General features: G+C 34.8%; 1 long non-coding RNA gene across 13 annotated transcripts; it reads right to left on the bottom strand.

Annotated features, from left to right (window-relative positions):
* Nucleotides 1-2,425: 2,425 nt before the first annotated feature.
* On the bottom strand, nt 2,426-8,072 carry LOC147487046 (uncharacterized). 13 transcript variants are annotated; one of them, XR_015202664.1, is made up of 8 exons: nt 7,899-8,061; nt 7,296-7,412; nt 7,119-7,222; nt 6,647-6,691; nt 6,175-6,255; nt 4,013-4,080; nt 3,796-3,911; nt 2,426-2,732 (listed from the first exon to the last, which is right to left on the bottom strand). It is a non-coding gene; the product is annotated as an uncharacterized LOC147487046 (long non-coding RNA). The 13 variants fall into 13 exon arrangements; XR_015202657.1 differs by having other exon boundaries at nt 7,119-7,481; nt 7,984-8,072; XR_015202654.1 differs by having other exon boundaries at nt 7,296-8,061.
* Between the last annotated feature and the right edge of the window lie 1,889 nt (nt 8,073-9,961).

Here is a 9,961-nt window from a genome sequence, read left to right as displayed (position 1 = left end):
CGCCTTCTCCTCAAGCAGCGTGTAAGCACGACTTGAGAGGTAAATTCGGAACCTCCTCGAAGTCCAAGTAAGAGGATACCTTGTGTGTTCAAGCATGCTTACGTGATTGTTTGAAATTTAATTTCCGCACTACAATTTACATTCGCGCATAAAGCTGAACCCGAACCACATAACAACCATTGGAAAGTCATTACCCAATGTAGGTAAATTGGACGTTGCTTGATTCTTGAAAGCCCTAGACCAAAAAAATAAATTAAAATCAATCAACTAGAGCCCAAAGTAGTCACGCTCCTCCAGAAAATGACAAAAATATAGCCACGAGGATTTAAAGTAAGCAGTTACCATATTTCGATTGGACCAACTAACTTTCTCACTCCCCTCCCCCAGATTCATCGTGAGTGAGATTTTTGGTAGCACACCACTTGGTGAAGTGACTGCCTACTCTTCTGAGACGTGTAGTAGAGTCATCCTAGTCTCGCGTCCAATTGTTCCTCTGAACAGGGAATAGTAAATTATAGACCAAAGCAAATATTTTCAAAAATCCAAAAAAATGAATTTCTATTGTTATCATTGATTGAGCATTCATGTCTTATCAATATACATCGCAACCGTCATGGAATTACAATGCAAACCCAGAACCCTGTTCTTTTTGCGATAGTCCTTATCACTGGCTATCTCATTATCTGTCATATACCGAATTCGAGTCTACTACGGGAAATCCTTACGATTACGAACCTCAATTTTCAAACTTTCCTAGTACCCCATACACTCAAGAGTTTTCTAATCATGTCGACAATTCATGGAGTTCCATCACAAATAGTCAACCACCATTCATATATCCACCAGGTCAGTCAGAGTACTGTTTCACCCAAAACCCATTACCATTCACATCACCATCCATATCAAATTCATATCCCACTCCACCATCTATCACAAACCAACTTTACCAGGAAATGGCCAAGAAAACAATACTAACTCAGCAAATAGCAACTACCTTATATTTTCTCCAATCCGATTCAAATAATGCCACATCTGAGACTAATATTCTTCCCACCAGTCCAGAACCCATCCAACAAAAGAAACAAGGTGTTACTATAACAAAGCCAATTGCTAAAGCCCATCCTGATACTCATTACCAGTTAAAAGCCCATCAACCTCCACCTGACTATCGTAAGAATTCCAGATTTTATGACGATGACTTTATGCCTGAAATCACAGTTTCTCTCACATGCCTTAATGCATCATCACTCATAAATGAGAAAACTCCGGCAGAAGAAACTCAAGAGCATGTACTGGACTCGACACACTTGGAAAAAGACATTGAGAAAATGTATGAAGATCTAGGCAGAGAGGACAATGAAAATGAAGTGTTTGGAAAATAGGAAATTAAATCTATGGTGGAAAGTGGATTTCAATTTAGTTTGGCCGTTAAAGACTTATCGATGGAACAAATTTGTGACATCCTTACTATTACAGATATGAACCACAATCTTATGGAAGCGCCAAAACTAAATGAAGAATTCTCTGAGTCCTCAAGATCATGTGAAGAACCACCACCCAACCATCACCATCCCAATTTAATACCTCTTGAAATCCAACCTCTATTCATCAAAATTCCACCTATTTCTGAGGACAACACCCATTAACCATTTCAAAGAAACCTCAAATTCGAACTTAAGCCAATTGCCTTTGAGATCATTCATAATTTTCTAAATCTTCCCAGTAAAGAGACTTCGCCCAATGTACAAACACAAGAGTCCATCATTTCAGTAGTTGAGAAACCTGGTATGTCTTATTCCCCATCAATTGAGCTTCATGAAGGACATATATTATCAACCTCTCACATTTTTAGACAATTCAAACATGATGGGTTATTGCATAAGTTCCATGATGGGTTACACAAACATTCTATTATCATTATGCATATTACACTCTACATATATCTATACCACAACAGGATATACCTAACGGTCAAAAACTGTTACTAAAAATATTTGTAACAGTTTTTTTGGGTCACAGTTTTGGCGTTTCTAATTCGTTATTAATATTCGTAACGGTTCAGAACCGTTACATAATTACTTATTGTAACGGTTTTTACTATTACAGAAATTATTTCCTAACGGTTTTCCATTCCTTAATTGCACTAACCTTTTGTAAACACAGTAACGGTTTTTTGTGCTTACTAATGCATAGAATTCCTAATGTTTTTTTTATTCTTTAGTAACGGTTTTGCTGCCTTTATAAGTGTTACCAATGCAAACTTAGTTATGGTTTCTCACTGTTAGAAAACTGTTTTGTATGGAAAAAAAAAATCCCAAAACCACGCTAAAAGGTTGGACTACCTAAACATGGATAAAGATGGCACCTTCTTTTGGGTATTCTACTGTTCTACAATTGTATAAAGCATTAACAAGGAACCTCCAAGTTCATCCAATCATATAATCTTTTATTAAAATTTAACATCACCAAAAAGTTTTACATAACTAAGACTTGTCACCAAACGCCAAATATGCAAATTCTGAATTTTTTTTTCACTATGAAAGAAATAGACATTACAATGAAGGATTGTGCACTGCTAAACTCGAGGCCACCACTACCTTGCCTTCCTGCAATAGTACACAACACTTGAGGCCTTCAAGTGCAGCTTTCAAGTTTCTTCAAATATGACTTATCGCATTTCTCCGGCACCTTTCCAAATGATTCCCCTTAAACCACACCCACTAATTATAGATCTGTATTCAAATTACATCCAAATAAATCACATTAGAAAACACAACTACTAGAAAAACTAGTGGTACTACCTGATATAATTTGCATTGTACACTTCTTCAACAATTGGTACAAAAACAAATGAGACAAAAAGAGAATGGAGATAATATCTTCACAACTACACCAATAACACCCAAATATAATTAAATGGCTCTGTCATATTATATCAAAAAGAGAATAGAGATGATAATAATCACAACACACCAATAACACCCATTAGTCTATCAAGTGTATGATGGACATAAAAGAAAGTGTGTAAGAATATTTGCTATGCAAGAAGGGTGGAGTTTATTATATATTTCATACCCACATCAACTAGATTCATGTCTAAACATGTGTGTTGTTAGTTTCTATGAAGAGTAATAATATATTTCTATTCAACAGATCATGGTAACCCTCATGCATCAGTAGTCCTCATATTCCTTCATGTACTACGAATAAACTGAACCTAGCATTGTGAGGAACACATTCAAATCAAACACTTTATCTAACTCAAAGGAAAGATAAAAGCCATGTTAGTGTCGTGCATACCTATGTATCAGTCAAAAATTAATTGGTTCTCAATGCTCCAAGACCATTGATTAATCGCAAGCAGATACATAGCAAAAGAAAATGACCGTTCATTGATACATGCTAAACCTCTATACTAAAAACTCGATCAATGAAATATTGGAACAACTGCTTGCCTTGTTAGATTATTAAAAGCAGAAATTGTAAATCCAAACTTCAAGTTTTTCTTGGCACTTCAAGCAATTAAACCCGACAAACTCTACTGAAACCATATGTTAATCAGGTAGAAAATTTTCAGTTTAAAGCAAATCAACAAAAAAAATCAGCAACAACACAAAACCCAAACTCAAAAACTGAAAATTGGAGTGACAATCAAAATTCTAATCTAAAACCCAAGTATGAAAAAGAGGAGAGAATCTAAAAAACAAAACTGAGAAGATCAAACTCTAGAACCCCAAGATTCCTCCCCTAACCAAATGAAGAAGAAAAGAGAGACGGTCAGAAAGGAGAAATAACCTTTTCTCGAAGATGAAGAGATGATTATTTGAGCACCCCTCTTTGCCAAGCTCTCATTTGTGTCCAAAAATCCACTTCCACAACATGATAGCCCACCCTGGCATAAAACCAAGTGACTGCACCCATTTATGTTCAACCAAAACATTATACACTTAACACAAAAAACCCGCTTTCAACACAACCTAAAAATCAACAAAAAGACACATACAAGACTTACTTCAAGTTCATTATAAGTCATTCCTTTCAACAAAACCTTTGAGCTCTCAGTCTTCTTCTTATTCACTTCTGCACAAATATTGAAACTTTAGAACAAAGCAAATAGTGAATTGGGGCTGTGTTTGGCATGCAGTGGCTTGTGTGGCCAAGCTTACTGATGCTGCAATTTGTGCAACAAGTTCAAAATCGAAGAGATGCAAAAAATCGCATAGAACTAAAAAATGAAGAGAGAGGCGAGAACTTAACTTTGCCTTTTCAATTAGTTCAAAAACCACACACTGACTTTGTGTGTGTATTTCTAAGTCAGTACACCAGAAATATATATCGATAAAGAAAAACTCGAAGCTACTATAAACAAAACAATGGTCCTGGTCAATTTAAGCTTGATATATATATATAAAAACAAGACAGTTTATCGTATACATACAAGTTAATTTTAACATCTTTATCCTAATGAAATATTTGGTTAACAAGAGCATACGTGGTCATGGACAATATGACATCGGATTCTAGGAATATTCAAACTATGTATCCTACTAGTGCAGTCAAAGTTTCAAAGTGCACCACATTACATTGCCATTCAACAGAACAAGATATCCGACCATATGCATTTTGAGTTATCTCAGTTACAAGCATTCATGTAATATGATGTTGAGATAGATAGAAATATATATTTTTTTTAAATAATCATTCCACCATAAAAAAAAAAAAAAAAAAAAAAAAAAAAAAAAAAACCCATTAGAGATTACCAAATGATTGGAGCTTTTCATCTAATTAGCAGCAAAACAAAAGTTGGCACTTCAATAGGGGAGAGTTTGAATTGAGATGAGAATTCAATCTAATCTAATCTTAGTGAGGAGTTCGCCTGGTTTTAATTGGGTCGGGGATTAATTTTGGGTTTTGGTTGAATTTAGATAGGAAAGTTCCTATTTTACCCTGCTCTACTTATTTGCTAAAAGAGAACGAGATGTGAGCGTTGATTTAGTGATATATGAATGGTTAGGATCAGCTGTCAAGATAATATGTCAACTGGGGATGTCAAGGCAGCCGACCCCATATATATTGAAAATGCATCACTGTCATACACATACTTAAATCAAGCAATAACTCACTCATCGATACTACAAGTCAGAATACATGACCAAAAACACAACAACACAAACAAAACAAATTTCAATTCAAACGTAGGTGTTCAACATAACAATAATAACCAAACTCAACAAGTAATACCAGCATACTAATTAACCTACTCATGCATCCAATCTCAGAATAAAGTACACACACAGTAACAGTGTAGACAAAGTCAAAACTAAACTTGGTCATAGTTTATTTAAATGAAAGAAAAGCTTGTAGATATACTTGGCTCAATTATTCATACTAAAAAACAGCAACGGAAACGTCCACAAAACTGATCAAAAGTCATAAATGAATTCACATTATCAACCTATACAAGCTTTCCCACCAATCATAGTTTCTACTTCACTTTGTCATAAATTTCTGCCTATAAAAAAACCTGAAAAACTGTAATGTCTCCCTGCAAACCACCCTGTGAGCCATATATCCCTGGAAAACTCTTTGAATCTATTTTCCAACGGTCCAAACGGCATCTAAAACCAATCACTATGTAGAAAGATATGACTATTTTGGTGAAAGGTGTCAAATCTGCTCCGAAACCGATTTCTCCCTCATTTCTTCATCTTGGGTGGTGATATACCATATATAGTAGAATCAAACAGCCATTAATTTAGGGTATTTGAGGTTCCCATCATCTTCTCCATTTGTGAGTTGTGATTTTCGGCCAAAAAGAATGAGATAAGGATGAAGAGAATTTGACATTCAATGTTGTGTTTCTCTGGTTCTACCTCAAACCTTTAAAGTGGGTTATGGATCTTAGAATGTTATTGAGACAGACCTAAACTCAATTCACTAAGCTACCCACTCAAAAGTCTACAAGTCTCGAAGCCCGTTTAATTGCTACCAAGCCCGAATATAATCTTAAATATGGGGTGTTACATCTCTAGGCTCTCAGTTGCCAACAAAATCAATCATCCTATTTAATTAAGAAAGGAACAAAAAGTAACAGAAAAAAAAATCAAATAGCTATTAAATTGGAGAGGAGCAATCAAACCTGAGTAGTTAACAATGAATGATAACAAAACCCACCTGCAACTAAGTGCCCTTAGGAATGGTCAGAATATCCCCAGCATCAATTTCAACATGCTCCGAGTACCCTTTTGTGTAGGCCTGCACGTTCCTTAAGCAACTAACATGATTCTTCGCACTAAAATAATCCACTAGGAATTGAAACAACTATTAGAAAAACTAGTGGTATACCTTATAGAACTTATACACTTTAAGAACATTAAGACCCTTAAACAAACACATTCATAAAACAAGCAATGGTGTTCCTGATTGATATATTTTATGTGGGTTCAACAAGATATATATTATTTAAGCAGCTAATTGTTGGATGTGATCACCTAGCTACTTGTGCTGATGAAGTAAAATAATCATGCATTGACACCAAATAATCAAGCACGGTACACACACGATGCGGACATACAATTAACTGGAAAAATAATATTAAATAAATAAACATCCACATTTGATAAAAGTCGATGCTAGCTCCAAATACCTTAAATACTGCACAGCGAGACAATAATCCAAATGAAAGCCATACCTAGAGAAAAACATAGAACCATACTATAGTTATCAGATAAGCTAATTGTATCTTACAAACATCATTCACGTAGATACAATCTAAGAAGTCTCGGTTCATTCGAAATTTGACATATATCATACTAAACTATTCAAGGCTTTTATCCCATGATCCAACTTGACATAACCAGAGAGAGAGAGAGGATATGAAAATCCATGACCAAAAGACTAATTCAACATAATTTGATAATTACATACATTATGTGCTAACAGTGCATGCATGCATATGTTGGAAACCAGCTTATAGCGGTACTACAGCCACTAAACTAAAGAATGTGAAGAACAAGTGTAAATGCTAACATACGTACAAGATGACATTATATTTACAAGCAACAAATGAAATGAAAGGTAGATATAGTAGTTGTATAAACAAGAAAAGTTAGACTTACATTTCTATGAGGATTATACTTAACAAGAAACAAGAGAAAGACTTTGATGCGTTCGCTGATCTTAACCCTCCACCAATTAATTCTTTTAAGTCATCATCTTTCACCTGCAACAGACAACAATAAGAACTGTTTTTTACATATAAACCAGTAATGAAAGTTACGAGGAATTTGTACAACATTGTTCTCTGCAGCACGCTATTGGCTCAGCATTTCTTGCCATTCTTTACAGTGATTACATGCTTTCATCCCAAACAGCTGCCTTGTATTGTAATGGAAACACCTACACATGCAAATCTTCAGAACGTGGCAGTTGGATCAGTCGTAGGTGAACCCTTTCTAAATGAAAGCTACATTGTATCGACCCTGAGAACAATTACATGCAAAGTGAACCAACCACTTACAACAGTAAACAAAGTAATGGCAGAAAAATGATTATAATTATAAAGAAGATAACAAATTCATAAATTACATTCAAATTCAAAAATAAAAAACAAAATCAATCAAAATAGAACCAACATTGCACCAAACAAAGTAAATATAATCAAACCACTTTTGTATGTGTTTTGTCCAATTAAGAGATGAAAATGAGATCTGAAAGAAAAATTAAAATCAATTCAACCAAAAAATCTGTAACATCACAAAGCCCTAATTCAAAAATTAAAATTTGAAAATTGGAGAGAGAAAATCGAAAATTCTAATTGTAAACACTAATTCTCTCGCCGACGTATCCTCTCAACCCCTAAGTATGAAAAAGAAGAGAGAATTTAAAGAAGATCATACCTAGAACCCGAGATTTCTCCATTTCCCATAACCAAATGAACAAGAATATAGTGAAGGTGAGAAAGGGTGAGAAAGTAGAAAGAACCTTTTGTCGAAGACTGAAGAGTTGATGATTTGAGAGCTATCCTCTCCTCAAAACCGACGTGAGTTTGAGATCGATGAATTTAAGTTTTATATGTGGTTCCTTTCTTTTTAGTATTTGTTTTATTTGTTTCCAACAAAGAATCGAAAGTGTTATGATACCGTGAGAAAATAATTCAATTAGTTTTTTTATATTTACAAACGGAAAAAGGATTATTCCTTACGTTTAGATACCGTTAGCAAGTAACTAACGCTTACAAAGCGTTACGAAGCCAAAATTGTGTGCGTTAGTAAATCACCCAAATGGTGTAGTATGCATCATCTCATTTTGTTTGGGCCGGGGTTGTATGTTTTTATATGTTTTTATGGGTTGATCCACAACTATTTAGATTATTAGTTTATAGCGAGTATAAAGCTTACTCACACAGAAGAGCACGTCGACGAAGTCGTGTAAGCTGAACAAGTGACGTGAACAAAGATGGAGCGTTAAAAACTCTTTCTTAATCATCCCATCTATGAGGATTGAATCCTCTTTTCTGATGTATTCCTTTCCCATTCCATTCCATCTTTTGCTTTAAGGGGATACATCAATAAGGTAACCAGACATCTCCACTTGGGCGGTGTGGTTGTAAGTGACAGAGCCTTAGTCCATAGTATATCTCACATATTCTTCGTAAAACACTTTTTACTCGTAGTTGGAGTATGTGTGAACCTGTGGAGCGAGTATACAATTTTTCTTTTCTTTATTTTACACTTCTTTTTCAAAAATGTTTGTTTTCTTTGCGTTGTTAATGATAGATTCTCGATACATCAATAGTTAAGTGGTTTTTCAAAACGGGCAATGGATTTTACACAGACCAACCCCTAGAACAACACAATCTAGGGGCAGTTTGAGATCAGCTTTGCTTACTAAGGGTCGCCTATATCACCGAGCTATTCACCGGGTCAGGACATTCCATGTCTTGCACAGTAAATCCCCCAACTCGCGTAGCTGAAGCTCTGTCTGTCTAGATTGGATTCGCCATAGAGCTGACATGAAAGTTGTCTAAGATTATCTGTCATGATTCGTTTTCAAATAGTAACATCTAGAATCACAACTTTTGAGTACGAGTTTCTTAAAACATCTCTCGATAGTTTTCAATACCAGAGGATATAAAATAAAAATTATACGCCAAGTAACCAAAATGATATCGGATTAACATATAATTTTATTTTCTTGGAAAAAATCACTATATGGATAGAGATACATTTTAAATGGGAAAACCAACTAAAAAAAAAACGATGCGTCTCCAAACGAGAATTAAACAAATAAAGTAACCCAAAGTGATACTATTCTCTGTTTAATTCTATCTTTTGCCTCCACTTTTCTATTTTGTCTTGAGAATCTGACGTTAAAAGACTCAAAAAATTTCAAAATTTCAAAATTTTCCTTTCTTAAAAATATTTCCCCTCTCGTTTAAATCTTTTCCCCTTCTAAATCTCTCTCATTTCTGAAAAAAAAATTCAAAAATGTTTTCTGTAGCAAACAAAAACCCTCCACCTAGTAAGAATGGATCAGTTTCAATGATCGTGTGCAAGCACTTTCTAGAGAACTGCAGCTTAAGATATGGACACATATATCGAAAATCATTCCTAGTTTATGTAAGAGTTTATACGCACGTAAGAAACGAGCTAAGAGAGAAGGTTGGTGCTTGAACTGTCAAACACCAACTTACCCCGGTCTTCAACCTCATAACAATTCGGTTTATAAAGTTTACATGTGTTACCCTCCAATGCATTATGCACGGTCTAAGAGAGTAATCCAGCCATCTGGTTAAGATTGACTCAAGTTTTCAAAAACTTTCAAGTCTTGGGGATCTGACTTAAAACGACCCACCTTTTTAAAATTTCTGTCAAACTTATTCAAAACCCAAAAAAATTAATTAAAATTTCCTTTCTGATATCTGTACATATTTCCCTACAATTCATGTATAGTTCTTTCT

The sequence above is a fragment of the Coptis chinensis genome, chromosome 7 (assembly GCF_015680905.1).
Source record: "Coptis chinensis isolate HL-2020 chromosome 7, ASM1568090v1, whole genome shotgun sequence".
Lineage (NCBI taxonomy): Eukaryota > Viridiplantae > Streptophyta > Magnoliopsida > Ranunculales > Ranunculaceae > Coptis > Coptis chinensis.
This window is presented reverse-complemented; position numbering and strand designations above follow the sequence as displayed.